This window comes from Camelus ferus, chromosome 12 (genome assembly GCF_009834535.1).
Source record: "Camelus ferus isolate YT-003-E chromosome 12, BCGSAC_Cfer_1.0, whole genome shotgun sequence".
NCBI classification, from domain to species: domain Eukaryota; kingdom Metazoa; phylum Chordata; class Mammalia; order Artiodactyla; family Camelidae; genus Camelus; species Camelus ferus.
Window position 1 is genome coordinate 26,879,695 of NC_045707.1, and position 20,212 is coordinate 26,899,906.

Genomic DNA, 20,212 nt, shown 5'->3' on the forward strand with positions numbered 1-20,212 from the left:
TATTTATATTTTGAGCTGCTGCTTTTTTTGTAGTTGTTAAGTATATTTACTCTTGTAATAAATATTTAGTGAGCACCTACTGTGTACCAAGCACATTTCTAGGCACTGGGTAGTAAATGGTGAATAAGGTTGATAAGGTTCCTGTGCTCAGGAGCTTATGTTCTAGGGAGAAAACAGAGAATAAATGGGTAACTTAGAAGCAGAGAAGGTAATTTAAGTTTGCAATTAATAATAAGGGAAAATGAAACAAGATGATGTGATAGAGACTAACTGGAGATTAATTTAAATGAGACGATCAGGGAAAGCTTCTGGGGCTGAGGTTGGGAGGGTATTGACAGTTGACTTGAGACTTGATGGTAAGGAAATAGCATGGAAGGATCTGGAACAGAGCATTCCAACTAGAAAGAATAACAGGTAGAAAGACCCTAAATGGTAACTAGCTTTGATGTTCTGGAAACAGGAAGGAAGATAGTGTGGTGGAGCAGACGAGTTATTTAAGATGCAATTAGAGAATCAAGTAGGGACCAGGTAATGTAGGCAGGCTCTAACTATTTTCAATTCCTCTAGTAGGGGAGTGATATGCATAGACTTGTATCAAAACGGATAGCTCTGGCTGCAATGTGTTAGATGAACTATGGAGTTAGATGTGGTAGAGAGAAGACCATTTGGAAGGCTTTTGAAAAAGTCTAGGCAAGGATATTGATGGCCAGCCTGGGTTAAGAAAGTGATAGGAGAGTTAAAGAGAAGGAGCGTATTCATGATATGTTTTGGAAGTAGAGCCAACAATACTTGCAGGTAATTTATTGTGGAGGAGAATTACAGAGAGGAGAAGGGTGAGAGGTGAAGGAGAGTCAAGGTTTTGATTTTGAGCAACACATGGATGATGTTGCCCTTTATTGAGACAGGAAAGAATTCAAGGGAAGAGGCCAGAGATTTAGATTAAATTACTTATCAATGCAACCTGTTGAAAATTGATTTAATTGTAAAGACTTGATCACTGTTTATCTGCATGTTTATCTGTAGCACAAAATGGCAGCCGTTTCCCATTCTGAATGGATTATACTGAGAAATGGTTTGTAAACCTCCTCGTTATGTATTTGTGACTTAAGGATGTAATCTTCAAAAGCTAAGAAAATGATGGAAAAACTTGTTGGTTCATTATAGAGATCTTGAATTTTTTATACATGAGTACTTCTAGTGTATCTTTTGTTATTCACGATAATAGGTTCTGAAGTAGTTTGATCAGATTTGGTTTTCTTTTTCATTTGGTTATTGTAATTGCTAACCTTAAGAATTTTTTTAAATTGAAATATAATTGAATTACATATTATATTAGTTTCAGGTGTACAATATAGTGATTTGATATTTTGATACATTACAAAATGATCACCATGGTAAGTCTAGTCACCATGTCACCATACAAAGTTATTACAATATTATTGACTATATTCCCTATGTTGCACATTACATCCCATTTATTTTATAACTGGAGGTTAGATCCTCTTATTATACCTCACCTATTTCACTCAGTTTACTTTCCCCCTTCACCTCTGGCACCCACCAGTTTATTCTCTGTATCTACGAATCTGTTTCTGTTTTGTTATCTTTGTTCATTTGCTTTGTTTTTTAGATATGACATATAAGTGAAATCATATGGCACTTCTCTTTGTCGGACTTATTTCACTTAGCATAGTACCATCTAGGTCCATCCATGTTGTCACACATGCAAGATTTCGTCCCTTTTATGGCAGAGTTATATTCCTGTGTGTGTGTGTGTGAATGCCACATAGTCTATATCCTTTCATCTATTGATGGGCCCTTAGGATACTTCCCTTCTCAGCTATTGTGAATAATGTTGCAGTGAGTGTAGGGGTACACATATCTTTTTGAATGAGTGTTTTTGTTTTCTTTGGAAAAATACCCAGAAGTGGAATTCCTGCATCTTATGGTGGTTCTATTTTTAATTTTTTGAATGAAGGTAAGACTAGGTGTGGGAAACCAGTGGATGGGAGACAGGGGTGGCTTGCAGTAAAAATGGAGATGGAGATGTGGGTGTATCTGAAAGCACGTGTGAGGTAAAACCAGTCTCGATCATTAACTGGCGATAGTAGATGATAAGTAGAGAGGTTTCAAGGTTGATGCTCAGGTTTCTGGCCCGAGCAATAGGCAGATGATAGTGCTGTTCACTTGGGAAACAGATATGGTGGGAAAATCGTCATGTTGGGTTATAGTGCCCAAGGGACAGACGAGTAGGCAGTTGAGTAGCTAGTTGAATATACTTGGATGTAGAGTTCAGAGAAGCTTAGGTTGTACATAAACTGTGGGATTCTTTGGCATATAAATGGTAGTTGAGGAAATGGAAGAAATTACCTAGAGAGTTTTGAAAAATTTCAAAGCATTTTATTTTAAAAAAAAAAAAGATGATTTGGTGATGGAGACAGCAAAGTCATGGCTGAAAATTAGGAAGAAGAGAAGAGATGGTGGTGTCACAGAAATCAAGGGAAAGAGAGGATTTCAAGAAAGTAGATGCTTCTGGGAGATCAAGAAAGATGAAGACTGAAAAATGTCCTTTGCATTGAACTTTATGGATCAGCTATGGTGATTTGGATGCAAAGGTGATGACAAAAGCCAGCTTGAAGCATATTCAGTATTGCATAATGGGGAAAATGGATCTGATGGAGGAAGAGAATTCATTTCGGATGTGAAAGGAAGGAGAAAGAGAGAGCAGTAGCTTAAGGGGAAGTGAGACTAAGGAAAAGTTTTCTTTCCTGCTTCTTTTTTTCCCTTTTCAGTTGTCTGCCCCCACCCCCAGTATCTCAGCCTTGCACATGATAGCTTCTTGTTTTGAGTTTTGCAATTCCTTAGATATTTATAAATGTGGTTTAAATTAAGATTTTATGAGTTGATGGTTCATCCAGCTTTTACATATTAAGGATCTAAAATATCTGAAAGTATATTACCCTACTTTATGTTTCTTGTGAACTGTACGTTTATCATATTTCTCTTTTAAAAATTATTTATCCATCTCCATCCATTCAATATCCCTCATTCCCTATGAGTCTTACCAAAATTTTTACTACTTTCCCTTTCATTTGATCGCTTGCCAGTAAAAATTGTCAAAAATTAGGTTGGATGTTGTGTTTTTCAGAATGATGCTTTGCTGCATGTCTTCATTTTAAATTGAGAAATGTGGGAGCTTTTGATTTTGACTACACTTCCCTCTTGACATTACACTCTTAAGTATTATTTTAGGACCGTCTTGGCATTCCATTTTAGATAATGTCTTCAGAAGCCGTTTATTTGGTAAGTTTCTTTCTTCAATGCATAATAGGTGCCAGGGATTATAGCTGTGTCAACCCAATAATACATTATGATGAAGAAGCTTTTTCCCATTTCCCAAACCCCTTAAAATTCCTGGCATTGTTGCTATCCAAGCTTTTGGCATTACACTAAGAACAGGAAAGTAAGTCTGCATAGGTGCGTTATTTATATAGTTGCATGTCAGGTATAACTGATGCAGGAAAAATGGATGTGGGTGGAGGAGGGCCGTGTCCCAGGCTTCGGTTGAGCCCCTGGGACATGCCCCGCCAAGTGTGGGTCCTTGGCTTCGCACAGGAAAGAATTCAAGAGCGAGCCACAGTTGAGTGAGGGTAGATTTACTTAGAGATACGCCGAAAAGCAAGAGAAAGGCCATGAGGTATGGGGGTTGGGTGCTCAGATTAGAGGAAAAGTAGGTACACAGTCCATAGACAGAGTGCGGGCCATTTCCGAAGGAGAGAGAGAGGGCACGAGGCACCATGTTGCCAATTTTTAAGGGCTTGTGGCTTCATATGCTAATAAGTGGAAGGACCAATCTAAGTAGCCTGGGGAAGGGGCTGGGATTCCCAGGAAGTTGGCCATTTCCCACTCTTTGACCTTTTGTGGCTAGCCTTGGGACTGTCATGGCGCCTGTGGGCATGTTATTCACCATGTTAATATATTACAATGGGCGTATAATGAAGCTCAAGGTCTGCTAGAAGTTAAATCTCCCACCGTCTTGAGCCTCAAGGACTACTGGGGGTTGAATCTTCCACCATTTTGATGTTAATTGCTGTATCTTTCCTTTAATGGCTGTGCCCTGCCCCCTTCCTGTCTCATAACGAGCAAAGTAGGTAATTGATGCCTTATTAATGAAAGGAAGTTTGAAAGACATTTCTTCAAATTAATGAGACTATAGGAAATCTGAACCCCCTAAAAGAATAATCCCTTACTGATGGACCAGCTTCTCTCAGATTCATCTTATCTGTTTCATTCTGACTGCTGCTGCCAAATATCATTCATTCCACCTTCTGTTTAGTCATCCTCTCTCTAGTGTCTCACTCCCTTCTGCGCAACCAGGACCCATTCTCCAGATTAATGTTTACAAAACACCATTTCTTCTACTTGAGAGCCCATGATCATGGTGCCTCCTTATTGCTCAACACATTAAGCTCACACTCTTTTGCCAAGGTTCCAAAGCTCTCTGCTGCCTGGCCCCACACAGGTATTTAATCTGTTGATTCTTAGCTGGTCACATCCAGTATTTCATCATTTTCTTTCCTCTCGATGGATCATCTGTGTTGTGGGTTGAATCGTGCTTCTCAAAAATTCATATGTTGAAGTCTTAAGCTGTAGTACCTCAGAATGTGAACTTTTTTGGAAACAGGGATGTTGCAAATGTCATTAGCTAAGATGAAGTCCTACTGGACAATAGTGGACCCTACTCCAATATGACTGTGGTCCTGATAAAGTGGAGCGATTTTGATACAGACACATGAGGAGAATGTCATCTGAACATGAAGGCGGAGGTTAGGGCGATGCCCCTACAAGGTAGGGAACAAAGATTTCCAGTAAAGCGCCAGATGCAAGATGAGGAGCATGGAGACATTGTCCTTCTCAGCTGTTAAAAGGGTGCAATCCTCCAACACCTTGATTTTGGACTATTGGCTATTAGCCTATAAAATTGTGAAACGATAAATCTCTCGTGCTTAAACCACCGGTTTGTGATGCCTTCGTACATTATCCCTAGAAAACTAATGCAGTCTGACAAAAATGCCTTTTGCTTTTTTTGGTCTATCTGTAATTTAATTATTGTTTTAGAATGCTCAATTTTTATTTTTTTGAAGATTTCCTTAATGAGTTAGGTGCACATAGATTTAATTTTTGAAATCTATTTTTTATTTTATCTGAATGAAGAATAAATACCGCTTTATATGCTGGTTTATTTCTAATTGTCCGGTTGTAATACTTTACTATATACTATATTATTTATTAAGGGATTTGTATGTGTTTATTTGTATATATTTCTACCACCTGTAAGTGTTTTGTGGTCAAAGACTCTTTATTTTTCTTGAATTCTCCCAAACCTCTAAAATAGAGATAGATAATTTAGAGATTAAGAAATATTTATTGGTGGCTTGAAACGCTTAGATCGCTGAACAGGTCAGCACCTTTAGGCTACCTCATCACTAAAGAATTTATTCAGGATAAGTATTGAACTTACTGAATTGTGTTTATATTGCATAAAAAAATTTAACTGTCATATAGATTTTCATAGCTAAAAAGGGATTCAGTCGTTTTAAATTGGTATATATTGTCCTTTAAAAAGTATTTTAAGTAGTGCTAGGAAAGGAATTTATTCATTTATAACACTCATTATACCAATATATGGCATGCATATTAAAAGGACTACAAATCCCAGATTTTCCTATATCCACCATTGCTTTTACTGAACTCGCTTTTTGCCTAAGGTTTGAATTTCATCTACAACTTGCAAACCAACTGAGTTGAACATCAAATGTTTGGCAGGTAGAAGGTGCTTAGTAAATGCCAGTTGAACGTGAAGCTTGGAATCAAAATAAACATTTGTTCACTTGCTATGTGCTAAGCATGGCACACCTTCAAACATAAACTATAAACTATTATATTTAGGTATCCAATTCAAATACCTATTTTTTTTTTTTACCGGTGACACTAAATGAGACACCGCCTTCTCCCACCCCATTCCTGTCTTTTTAAGTGATTCTTTTGGCTAGTGATACCTCTTTGATCTTTTTTGTTGTGCATTTCAGTAGATTCTTGTCCATGTACAAAGTACTGTGACCATAAATCTTAAGGAAAACAAGTAATTTCTCTACTTGTTTCTATTTTGTATTCTTCTTTCCTGCTGTTGTTTGTCAATAAGGCTATAATAAAAAACAACACCAACAACTAATAACCATATTGTTCTTTAGAGACATTTAGAATGCTTTCCACATACAGCATCTTATTTCGTCCAGCAGTCCTATGATGCAGGCATTATTGTAATCTTCTGTTTTGTGGTTGAAAACAATGGAAGAGCTTGGAAATAAAGTGGTTTTCCCCAAATCACTCTTATTCAGACAGCAAACAGTAAACCCCTGTCCTCTATCTTGAAATCTGGTGTTTTTTAACTTCTACTGCTTTTAATTTACTCATTAGATACCTAATCTAATTCTTATTTTTATAAGTAAGAGTAGCATATAGATTTTTCTTTAGAAAGACTTTTTTTAAGCAGCTAACTGGCTTTAAAAATAGAATGTTTCTGGAAAGGGAGAAAAAAATTGTAGTCCACTCAAAAAGCAACTCATTCACATTAGAGGAACTGTGATGAGCTGAGACCATGGTAAATAATCCACACAGGAAGACATTGGGAAAACAAACTCTGTCTCTCTTTCATTCCCTTCTGCCCTTCTCCTCCCTCCTTCTGACCTTCCTTCTTTCTTTTCTTCCTTCCTTCTTTCTTTTTTTCTTAGTTTCACACCCTGATTCCCTTAGTAATGAATTCCTGACATAGCCTGTATCTGCATATCATTAATTATGGAATATAGAGCCAATCTGAGAAGATTTCTTTAAGAGTAAGATGAGTGATAGCCTCACAGACTTGCTCCAAGAGATGTGAAGTAAAATATATAGAATGAGCTCAATTCTCTGTAAACCTAGCCCACTGGAGCTAATGGGAGTCTGCTAACAGAGTAGGGATAGATAACAGAGGACCTAGCCCAATGGGATTAATTAGGGAATTCTAGCAGATGTTGTAGCTTTCAAAACTATGGTTAATGATGCAGGGTCTGTTGGGTGTTATGGTAGAGTTTCTTAAATAAAAAAGGTCCAAGCATACTGTATTAATCAGGGTTCTCCAGAAAAATAGAAACAATAGGAGATATTTAACAATAAGAGATACAGGAGAGAGAGAGAGAGATTTATAAGGACTTGACTTTTATGGTTATGGAGGCTGAGAAGCAAGCTGGATAACCAGGGGAGTTGATAATGTAGTTTAAGTCAAAATCCAAAGACCTGAGGATCAAGAAAGCCAAAGGTGTAAGTTTGGGACCAAGTACAGGAGACTGGTGTCCTAGCTCATCAGTCAGGCAGGCAAATTTTCCCTCTTACTTAGCCTTTCTGTTCTATTCAGGTCTTCAACTGATTGGATGAAGCCCACCCACATTAGGGAGGGCCATCTGCTTTACTCAGTCCACCAATTCAAATGTCAGTCTCATCCAGAAGCACCCTCACAGACGGACAAACCCAGCATAATATTTGATCAAACATCTGGTCACCTCATGGCCTAGTCATGTTGGCAAATAAAATTAACCATCACAGTTAAAAATTAGCCAAAAAAAAGGAGAATATGAAAAGCATTTCTGATGTCTCCAAATGTGAATTAGCCTTTTAATGGCATCACCTACCCATCCAATCAAGTGAAAAAGTTGCCACATAAAGCAGCTTTCAGAATTTATATGATATATGGAAACATTTAAGTGTTTTTAGGCATTGAGGAACATCTCCTTAACGTGTTTATAATGCTGATAAAGTAATGTTTTGTTTTGTGTTGTTTTGTTTTGTTTTGTTTTGGTTTGTTTTGTTTTGTTTTGTTTTGTTTTGTGTTTTCATGAAAATCATTTCTTCTCCAATTGAGGAGTTTCAGTGCAGAACTTCTGAACATCCCTATCAAGTGACACAGCTGAATTTGAATTTGCATTAACAGTTCTGGGCTCATTCATCATTGACTCTCTGTGTTGCTTAACTTTAGCTTTCTCTAACTCAAAAACAATTTCTATTCATTTTTAAACTTGATTAAGTTTACATTAAGATATTCAATCAGAGGAAAAGGGTATTTTTTCTTAGAAGCCAGGGTCTCCTCTGATATGAAGGGAGGACATTGAAGTTTTAAAACCAAACTTAATAAAAATTAAACTTCTCTGAATTTCTTCTCAGGCATAGTTTCTCATGCATAGGAAGTTGAGGAAGCAGTCAGTGCTATCCATGTATTATCCTTTTGAAACAAAACATCATACTTGTGTGACTTCTATGGTCAGCTGTTTTTTTTCCCCCAAAGAATGCACATTTCTATTGAATACTCATACTTAAGTCTATTGGAGTTCATGATCACTTTGGATTCCCTGTAGAGGAAAAATCATAAATCAGTTCTCAATTAATGATACATCTGTGTATTAAATAGGGTTAAAAACAAGTACTTTCTTCTGTCTGAGGTGGATCTCTAGGCTTTTTTTGGGATTTTGATTTATGATTGGCTTCTATCACTAGACTTCGTATAGAGAATCTCTGTCCTGCATTCATTTATTTCCATTATTTATTGAGTACAAACCATGTGCCAGACCTTGAATGGGTGCTGGTCATGAAGTCGTGGGCAAAACCAATTGACGCCTCCTCTCATGGAGCTGACTTTCTAGGGGAGGTACCATTTAAAGTCTATGCCCATTTTCCAGATGCACATGGAAATGAGAATTGTGATTGAAAGTTTTATGCTGCGTTAAAATAAGTGGCCCTTGTCTTTATAGATTTTTGGTGGTTGTTTTTTAAGGCATTATTTATCAGAGGGGATATGGGGTAGGAAGGGGTAAATTAGGAGTTTGGGATTTGTTTATACTAACTACCATGTATAAAGTAGATAAACAACAGGATTCTCCTGTATGGCACAGGGAACTATATTCAATACCTCGTAATGGCTTATAATGAAAAAGAATATGAAAAGGTATATATATATACACACACATACATATATACACATGTGAATCACTATGCTGTACACCAGAAATGAACACAACATTGTAAATCGACTGCACTTCAATTAAAAAAAAAAGACCTTATTATTCAACATGCTGGTCCAAGGACCAGCAATATAGACCATCACCTGGGAGCTGGCTGAAAATGCAGAATCTCATACTTTATCTCAGACTTACTGACTCAGAGCTGCATGTTAACAAGATTTCCAGGTGATTTCTATGCATATGAAAATTTGAAGGGCACTGGTTTAAGGCATAGAGTTTATTAATTTATCATCTTAATAATTTAGTAGCTATCTAGTGTTTTTTAACCATATGTTCAACAGGAGAAGAATTTTAGTGTTCACAGTCTTAGTACATTTTCATTAGTATACAATTTCATGTCCTCAACTTAATATCTCAGAGTGCTCAGAGTTTAGAGGGTCAAGCTGCATCAAATTCATCCAAAGAGCTTGTTAAAAATACAGATCCTGGACGCAGCCTTTATTCTGTTTTGGTAGGCCTGGATTGGGTCTCAAAATTTTGCATTTTCACAAGCTTCCCAGGTGATTCTTACGCACGTTAAAGTTTGAAAAGGATCATTTTAAACTAGTTCTATATTGACGTCCTTCTAAGGATGAATTTTCAAAAATTGTTATTAATTTTGAATCTTTAATGAATATATGTCTCCCTAGACAGATGAACTGTTGAGCCTGTATGGTCATGTATCCCTCTGTATCACAGTGGTGTTGGTTTTAACCAGGATCTCTCCACTTTAGTACTACTGATATCTTGGACTAGAGAATTCTTTGTTGTAGGGGGCTGCCCTGTTCATTGTAGGATGTGTAGCAGCCTCCCTGGCCTCCGCCCGTTAGATGCCAGTAGCATTTCCATGTCCACCTCCCCACTTCGGTGAAAAGGGTTTATGTAGAGGTCTGTAAAGGCTGCCTGAACCTTTGGGCTTAATACTGAATGGTGGGAGAGACATAATGTGATGAGGGGAAGGGGATAAACACTTACATTTAGAACAAGGATACTGCAGCGCCTGGGTCCCAAGGAACAAAACAAAATTAGGTAGAAGAACTTTTTCTTCTGCTTCATTTTTTGGAGCTCTGAACATGCTGTGAAGACTGAAAAAGATGATGTGTGGTGTCTCAAGAGTTTTGTAGTTTGGGGATGGGAGCTTCTTGCAAAGGGACAAAAGTAGGAACACAGGGATATGTATTAGCTTTGGCAGAGATTCATGGGAAGAGCCTTGAGGATGCCCAGGGGTAGGGTAGTGGGCAGTGATTGGATGTACTGATTTATTCCTGGACCCAAAGAAGGGCTCAGGGTGCACTCAGATAATTGGGTGATGTTGAAGTGAGGCCTTTGATTTATGGGCAAAAAAATCTGTAACCATAACCTGTAACGTTATTGAATTTCTGGTGTGATTTTGAGTTTTGTTTGGCCTACTATTCTCAACAGATGTCTTAACCTTTGCATTGCTTTGTAGTATGATGGAAACATTTACTGCGTGCCAGTGTTCAACAAGCGCTTATAACTGTCATCCTTTTACTAGTCCATTCTGTCAACGCTGAAAAGTCAATCAGAACAAACACCTATTTTGTACAACTCTTTGTGCATAGAGAGTCATTCTGGTACCTGGATGGATGCTTTGCAGATTTATATGTACTGCTGCCTGTAATTATTTTTAAAAAGTACACGTCAGAAGGAATGTGGGGATTTAATAGACAGGAATATAAAATCTTTATATAATCAAATCAAAATCTTTCCATTTTTGACAACTGGCAGGCAGTTTTGATATTATGGAAAGAACATTGCACAAGCAGACTTGAATTTAATTCTTGTCTCTGCTATTTACTCACTGTGGGAACTTGTGCAAATCACTTCATATATCTGAGCCTCAGTCTCCTCACCTATTAAATAGGGAGAAATTGTCTCACAAGGTTGTTGGGGGAGCAGAGGTTAAGTAAGATTAACTAGGTGAAAATGCCTTCCAGAAAAATAAATTGTTGGTGTAAGTTTGCCATTGAACTTCTGTTTCATGCATACGTTTATTACTTCCAGTGTGTTAGTCAATTCATGCAACACGAATTTATTTTTGAAATTAAGATATTATTAGTTTACTGGAAACCTGAGGCAGCAATACTCTCAAAGCCCATGTGATAGTGTCTTATTTTATAAGCCAACTATAATGAGATCGTTATCTATTTAGTAACTGACTGACCATGAATTAGTTCTAGAACCAAACCATTTTATGCCAAATTCCTTCCTGGTGTGAATAATCGTCTAACAAGTTCTTGGGTACAGAGTATGTATAATTTGTTCTCTTTTTGCAAATTATATGATAAAATTTTGTAACCATGAGAATTCATGTTATTTTTCTATGAATGAGTAGCAGGTTAAAATACTTGATAATTACATGGTGTGTGTACTTGTTTTTAATATTAGGGAGAAAACATCTGCTTAGAATTAAGAAAATCTGTTGTAGGTGTCTTCTGTGAAGCAGTGGTTCTTTTTTTTTTTTTTTCATTAAATAAACAAAAATCATTTTTAAAAAAATCCACCTCTGGAAAAGAATCTGTTTGAATGATATGTGACACATTGCACATTGAACAATTTTTTTAAAATTTAAATTGATGGAAAAGTCTTTCTGCAAATTCATTAAGTTTTAAGGAACTATAATTTAGAGATTAAGTTATAAATACCATCTCTGTCTAGCCTTTCGAGAAATCCAGGTCATCTGTTCTAGTTATATTTGTTAAAAGTATTGATGTCAATTAGCAAATGTTGCTTAAAATGAATCACAGCTATTAGCATTCCTTTTACAGTTCTCTTCCTCTCTTTATGTATTCATTAGCTTTCAGAAGAAGACCAATTCCAATGTAAAATAAGATTATCATGAGCAGCAAGGACATTGGGGAGAAAAGGCTTGGAGACAGGAGATGGATTTTGAACATGGTCAATGGCAAGAAAACAGTATAGCTAGTAATACAGAAAAATTGTGCAAATAAAATAAATCTAACTTTGATTCAAGGGTCCTGAGATGATGTTTGGTATCTGTTGTGAAAACATGTGATGTTGTGAAGAAAAATGAAATGACATGGTCAAAGCAACAAACACCAGCGTCAATGTTAGTTTCATTGTTAACTGTTATGAGCAGAAATAGGAATAAGTTTTTAGGAGACCACAATAGCTGTGAATTGCGGGAAGTAGTTTTGCACAAAACTAAATGTCAGAGGCAAGTGAGAGATTTGAGTTACGTGGAGAAGGACTTGACTTTTTTGGGCAAATGACTATCCCAGAGCAAAAACAGCCTCATATGTTTGGACACAAGGGGCAGTTAGAAAATTGGCACTACCCTGAATGAGCATGAAATGTTGGGAAAGAGACCAGGACATAACGGTTCTAAACTGCATCATTATTCATTGGTGTGATGTAAAACTAGATCCCTGGGATTTTGATAATACTGAAGAATATTTTCATTTTTACTTCTTATTCCATTCTAAATTTCCTCCAAGAAATTTTTCTTTAATACGAAGTTTGTGCTCTTAAACAGATTTTTACAAATTGTGCATATCCTTAAATAAGAGTGTTACGGTAAAGAAATGGGACTGAAATTGTGGAACATACATGTTTGTTTATACCAAGTTGTTGTGAGGCCATACTTCCTAATCAGCATGAAATGTTGATTAAAATTGTCAAATTTAGCAATGCAATTTAGTCAGTGATTTGTGTATAAACAAACAATTGGAAATTGGAGTGGCTTCATATCTTTCATGAAAGCACTGATGTAATGTTTAGATTAATCTCATAACTCTGAATGAGCAGCAATTTGGATATGGCAATGACTCAAACCCTTGTTTTTGGCAAAATAAATATATATTTGTTAAATTAGTTTTTAATACTTAAAAATACTAATCTGCCTCCTTGGAAAGAATGCTGTTCAACTTAATGATTTTTATTTATTTATTTGTTTATTTATTTATTCATTGGTTTTTCTTTGGGGGTAATTAGATTTATTTACATATTTTTTTTAGTGGAGGTACTGGGGATTTTTTTTTTTGAACTCAGGACCTTGTGCATGCTAAGCATGTGTTCTACCACTGTGCTATACCATCCCCCCAAACTTGATGAATTTTCAAATTTACCATGACAAGGCAGTCTTTCAAAAGAGCCTGTCTGTACATCAGTTGCAAGTAAGTTGGATTTATCAAAACAGCTACTAACTAGCTATGAATAAGCACAGACAAAAAGTGAAAAAATAGAGGGAGGCAGAACATAGCTCAGTGGTAGAGCACGTGCTTAGCACGCACGAGGTCCTGGGTTCAATCCCCAGTACCTCTGTTAAAAATAAATAAGTAAATAATAAATAAATCTAGTTACCTCCCCTCTCCACCGCCCCATAAAAAGTACGGAAGTAGAGACAGATGAATTCCCTGTGGCCAAAGAGATTAGGGAGACACTGTGGAGGAACTGGACTTCATCTGGGCCTTGAAGAGTGAATCCAAGTTAGACTGGCAGAGAAAAGTAAGCCAAGAGAAAGAGCAAGATGAGTTTTGGAGTTTTTCTGCTTAGAGGAGGCTTCTGTCCAGGTGTGTTAGTAAGTTAGCAAGGATGGAGACCGGATTGTGGAAGAACAGAGGGTTACATGGAGTGATTCTTCTCTGGATTTGCCAACCATGACTTACAGCAAACATTTGGGAAACTTCTCAACTTTGAACAGGTGTCTTGCCTGTGACTAGGTCGCAGGGTTATTGTGAGAATGAACATACAGTGCATATGAACATGCACTGTAAGACTCAAAGTGTTACAGAAATGGCAGATGGTAGGTCTACACAGCTGTATGTGGGTGGTTAGCAACCCTAGCTGGGTGCCCACCCCTGCTTGTGACTGTACTATGCATCCCAGCGCAGGTTCCTGGCACTCCTTACAAGGGTCATCTCAGACCTTCACCATGCCCTGCAGACCGTCGACTCGACTCATTCCCTCATCCTCAGCAGCTGTCCTCTTTACCAACCAAACAGAAAACAGAAACTGACTTCCTCGTCCTGCTGCTCTCACTACGTGAGCCCACATGCATCCACCCACCCTCTCCTCCTTCTCCCTGGTCTCAGTGAGATGGACACTCCCCCTCCTGGGAGTAGCAGGTCCCTCTCAGTACTGATCTCATGTCTCCCTGTCTTCAGAGGAAACCTGCTCCGTCCGTTATCCTCCTGAACTCAGTTTTCAGCTTCTGTCTGTCCCTTCCCATCAGCTTTTAAATATGCTTAAGTTTCTCCATCAACCCACCTCCTCTTTTAGCTTTTATGTTACTACCCTCCTTCTTTAGAGCCAGATTTCTTAAAGGTGTGATCAGTTTTCACTATCTTTTTTTCTCCATGTCAGATGCTCTCCTTAACCCACTTCAGTCGAGATTTTTCGTCCCACATCCCCTCCAGACTGCTCTCACCAAGGTCACAGATGACTTCTAGATTGTTAAGTCAGACGTCTTTCAGTCTGTCTCTTGCTTGACCTCTAGGCGGCAATTAACTCTATTGATCACTCCCTCCTTCAGACACCTATTTACCTTGCCTTCATGACAGCATGCTGTATTGATCAGGAGACAGAGTTGCAGACAACAGAATCCACACTGGCAGTGTAAGCAGAAGAGGAATATATTGAAGGATGTTGGGTGGATCACAGTATGTCTGGGAGGACAGCTCTGGATGATGCTAAGGGACAACACCTGTCACATCTGGGTACAAACCCCACTACCTCTGCCTCTTGACCTCAGCGCTACAACTCACATAAATACCACCACTTTTCACTGCTGACACCCAGGACTGTCCCATTCCCACCGCCCTGAGTGCCCAGTGCCTTCTCCACCCTGCCTGTTAGAAGATGTCACAGCCGTGCTGAGTCATGAGTTCTCTTCTGAACTGAAGTTTGGCATGAGTGTCCCTGAGGGGCAGTCCTAGGTTACAGGCCTATATTCTAGCCACCAAGTACACTGAAACTTTAGAGTTGTGACTTCTTTCTTGGGGAGATAGTTGCAGACTCCCCAGACACAGTGTGTTGAAAAGGTGATAACTACCACTATTTCAACATTCATCTACCTCCAGCAGCCTTCTAGTTCGGCTGCTACCACTCTGAGCAGTCTTTCTCAATCTCTTTTCTTTACTTGTCCCTTAAACGTTGATGTCCTGCAGGACTCTGTCTTAATTTCCTTCCTCCTCATTCTGCGCCCTCTCCCTGGGTGATGCTGTTTAACCCCGTGGCTTTAATTACTGTCTCTCTGCTTAGGACTTCCACATTTTGATCTCCAGCCTTGTCCTCTCTCCTGAGCCCTAGGCCCGCATAGCTAAGTGCCTCTTGGACATTTCTACTTGGATATGTCATAAGCTCCTCCAAAACAACATGTCTAACACCATACTCTGCTGTAACCCAAATGCGTTCCTCCAGTTCCCCACAGTGCACATCCACCTCGTCGTTGAGAAAGAAGATGTTTTCTTTGAGAGCTTCCCTCCCTCGTCTGCAGGTGTCCAGTCAGTTTACTTATTTATTTATTGAATCTGCCGCACTCTCTCCATATTCAACTAGAATAGACTGTCACAGACACAGGACCCCAAATACTAAGAGGGCTTCCTCCTAGCGTCCAGTTTTCTCTTCTCTAATCTATCCTCTACCTTGCCATTAAAAACATCTCGCTCAGCATCTCATGTTATCTCATCCCCCTGCATGACGCCCTTCGGAGGAAAAGCACACCCTCCCCCGTGCCTGTGCTTATGTGGGTCTAGAGTATCTCCAGAATGTCGCACCGGAGATCAGTAACCGTGCTTGTCCCGGGATTGGGAGTGGGAGAACTGAGTGGCTGAGGGCCAGACTTACTTTTATTGTGCGCTCTACTGTATCTTGTAGATTTTATACCTTGCACACATATGGCACATAAAACATTGATTTAAAAAACTTCAGCAGATCTCCACTGACCACAAGATAACATCAAACTCTTTCCCGTGGCCTGCAAGACACCACCAAACACCTGGCTGCTCACTTCATTAGCCACATGGAATGTTTTGCTGTTCTTTGAGTTCATAAAAATCTCTGACTTTCCAGCACTTGCATGTAATTCCTTTGTTTGAAATCTCCTTTTTGTCCCATCTCACGTGGCTAACGCTGCTTCTCCTTTAGTCCTCTGCTTAGATGTCACACCCACCCTGGAAGCTTTGCCTTGCCTCTAAGACTAGATTTGCAGCCCTCACTCTTTTTTTCCAGGTGGCACTATCCTTACCAAACTCTCATAACATTATTATCACTCTTACTACTATGATTATTATTTGTCTCTCTTCGCAGAAAAACCGTAAACTCTGCAAAGTCAGATACTAAATCTGTCTCGTTCAAGGCTATGCCATTGGTGTCCAAGTTCACACTTTGCACATAGGAAGAATTCAATAAATATTACCCACGTGAATAAACTACTCATGCTTTCGTTTCCTCTGCCCCTTAATATTCAAAATTATCTCACCTTTCCCCATAGGTATTATTTCATGATCCACACTCCACCCTGTCTCAAATTTTCCTACTGCTTGTCTCTCTCTGTCTCTCTGTCTTTCTCTCCTTGTGTCTCTGTCTCTGTCTGTCTGTCTGTCTGTCTGTCTGTCAGTCTGTCTCTATATATATTAGGAAAGCCAAAGCTAAGAATGATATATTCTGTTAAGAGTAGCAAGAAAACTCATGTTAACGCTGGAGTTTCCACTCTTCTTGAAGTATGTACGCTACAATTTACAATGAATGAATTTTTTAAAAAATGAATGAAAGAAATATGTGGCTACTATTTTGAGATGTCAGAAATCATATGTTTCAGTAGCATATGATAGATATAGTTTTTAATACGTACAAATTAATATTTGGTAAACAAACTCATTAATGCCACTGACTTTAAAACATGATTGCTGGCAGTCCCTTTAAATGTTAGCTTATTTGTAAATGGCATTTTAATTTATTCTCTACTGATTTTTCACTGAGCAGCCTACTTATACTTGCAAATTTTTTTATTTTTAAAAATACTTCTCTCTTCCCAAATGTTACTCTCAAATCTCTTTCCAGAATGACATTTCTCGGAACTTAGCCTTTTTCTCGGTTTGTGAATTAAGTCGCTGATCTCTTTGCCAAGCTTTCCAACCTGGTTTTTCACAGCTGGTGGGCTAAGACTTAGCAATAACCCACACCCATCTGTATTATTCTTCAGTATGTGGAGTTTTTGCCACTGAGATTTTTTTCAAGATTTTATTGGCTGAGCAAGAAGACATTAGTGTCCATTAATGTGCTAATATAATCCTTTTACAGGGCAAAATTGAGAATGCTATATAGCCTTCAAAATACATCATGTTTTAAAAAATGGTATCAGTAACAAGCCAGGCATAAGATGGGGATGGCTGCCTTGTGCGGCAGAAGCACATGGGAGAGGGGGCAGCATGCCCGAATGCCCACTGCCTCCAGGGTTAGTGTGGAGGCCAGGCTGTTGGCCAAAAGGAACATGAACTTGGGATCGGGGGGCTGGAGACAGAGTTCTCATGCTGATTGCCACTCTAACTGTGTAAACTTGTGTTAGAAGGATCTTCCAAAAACACAGAGCTGGTTCAATTAACCCTCTCCTAAAACCTTTACCATTTCGGGTAGGATGGAGTCCATGTTTTTAATGTGGCTCACGAAAGTTTCATAATCTGGTCCCTGTTGTCTGCTTCATTCATCTCTGGCATCCAAGAGACAAGAAGTGTTGCTCTGTCTCTTTAATTGTAAATGACTGGGGTTTGGTATGATTTCTCAAGTTCCTTCAGGTCTAAAAAGCCATGATTCTGAATAATTACAGTCGGCTTCAGCTTTCAGATAGGATAAAAGGGAATTTTTATAAATTTATAAACTCCTATTTCTAAAATGGATCAGTTTGGATTATCCTGCAGCAAGAGAAGCTGTTTAAGAGACGTAGTTTACTTCTGCGTTTTAAGTCTGATAGAGCATGTTTGTGTGTCCTACAGAATCCTAGAGAGTCAGATACTTCACTGCAATCATATAGATCATGTCCCCTTTGTTAGAGTGGTAAAGCACGAGGGCTTGTAACGACTTGGAAACCTCCCGCCTTTGTCTTTATAGATGATTCAGTTAAGGTCCAGCGAGATGAAATGCCTGTCAGGTTTATAACAGAGCCAAAGACTAGACTCCACGCTTCTGTATTCCCTCTGTTGTGTTCTCCCACCGCACAGGACTGTTTCACCAGTGTGGCTTATGTTCACTGTTCATACAAAGAGCCCACGTCTACGTGAACGCCTGGGCAGTATCCTGGGAAGACAAAGGATGCACTCTGCCAAATAGAGCTCCAGCTCAGGCCAGTGTGAAAGAGGTTACTTATCTTTCCTCCTTCCAGCTGAAAAGCCAAGAAAGGATTCATTGATTCATTCAGCAGATATTTAGAGAGAGCCAGTCATTGTTCTAGAACAAGGTCTCTACCCTCTTGACTCTTATATTCCAGTAGAAATAGACAACAGACATATGCACAAGGAACACAATAGGATACTTCAGACACTGGCAAGTAGTGTGGAGCTACTGGGGCAGAGAAGTTACTAGATCTAGTAACCACCCAAGACTCAGACGTAGAAATCTGTGAACATTCTCCTCACCTCTAGTGTACCTTTATTTTTTCCTTCTTGGTTTTTTTTTTTTGGTTTTTTTTTTTTTTTTTTTTGGCCTACTGTTTTTTTTTTTTTTTTAATTGAAGTATCAGTTTCTGGTGTACAGCATAATGTCCAGGTCATGCATGTACATACATATATTCATTTTCATATTCTTTTTCATTAAAGATTATTACAGGATATTGAATATAGTTTCCTTGTGCTATACAGAAGAAATTTGTTTTTTTTTTTTGAATCTATTTTTATATATAGTGATTAACATTTGTAAATCTCAAATACCCAAATTTATCCCTTCCCACCCCTTTCCCCGGTAACCGTAAGATTGTTTACTGTACCTTTATTAACCCCACAACTGCATCTTACCAACTCTTGTAAGATGTGTTTTTCTATGCTACTTCCCCACACCCCTCCTTTCAAATGCCTTAATGTCTTCCCATCACAGCAAAGAAGATACCTTTCTTACATTTGTTGAGCATTAAGTGCATTTGCATTGTGTCTCTTATCCCGTAATTGTATTTTCCCTGCACAGACTCCATTCGAATGGAATATTCTTTGTTCCTCAACATTTCATGTTTTTGCCGTGTAGGCTGCCTACCGCAGACTTGAATCTTTGTAGTACTGTTCTTTGAACGCCTCTATTTGACAGGAAATTCTATTCTGTGACAGTCCCCTCCAACTTTGTGCAAATCAGTTGCTTTAAGCCTACTTCTTCAACAGCCACCTCAAGTCCTGCCACACCATCACGTATTCTTTGGTTGCCTCAGTCCTTAGTTGTCAACCTTCCTTTTTTTTTTTCTCTCTTTTGGCACTTAGCATGTAGGACCTCATGTTGCTATTCCTGTGAGTATGTCCTGGTTTCTTAATTTCATTATCAGTTTATCATGTTGGTAGAGAGAAGAATTATAAAATTATTTATATTTTATATAAATATAAGGGGAATGTAAGTTCCCAAATGTGTTGTGCATTAATTGGTGCCCAGACACATATGTGTTAAAAAAAATTTGGTTGCTCTCTGTTTAATGCACATTGTGTATGTTTCTGTCATCTAGGATGCCTCACTTTGTAATATCATTTAAGTGTTATTTCTCCAGCTAGAATTTGTCTTTGTTGCCTTGTGCAGTAAATGGGCATGGTTCATTCCATTATAAACTTGTTGAATAAATAAATGAAGATTTTTAAAAACCAACTAGATATTTCAAAGCCTGCAGTTTGCTCATGTGCATTGTGAATTTTAAGGAGGGATATGGAGGAAGGATAGTAGTATAATGATAGGAGCATAGTAGTATAATCTACAAAAAAAGGTTGGACAGGCCCGTGTCCTCCCAACAATGGAGGATGTAAACCTAACAGTGTTAGAGATAGTATTTAGAAGGCCAACTTACCGTTTCACAAATTATCCCTTAGTTATAACTATTTGATCATGTAATACTCTCTTTTCAAGGAACCATGACTCTCTCATAGAGATATTACTCTCTAAGGTGGAGGCTTAAAATGTAGAAGGCA

The 20,212-nt window shown here is 38.4% G+C and overlaps 1 protein-coding gene across 3 annotated transcripts in view; it reads left to right on the forward strand.

Annotated features, from left to right (window-relative positions):
• The window catches only part of NELL2 (neural EGFL like 2), a 287,493-nt gene that overhangs the window by 132,221 nt on the left and 135,060 nt on the right, over nt 1-20,212 (forward strand). The window lies entirely within an intron of this gene.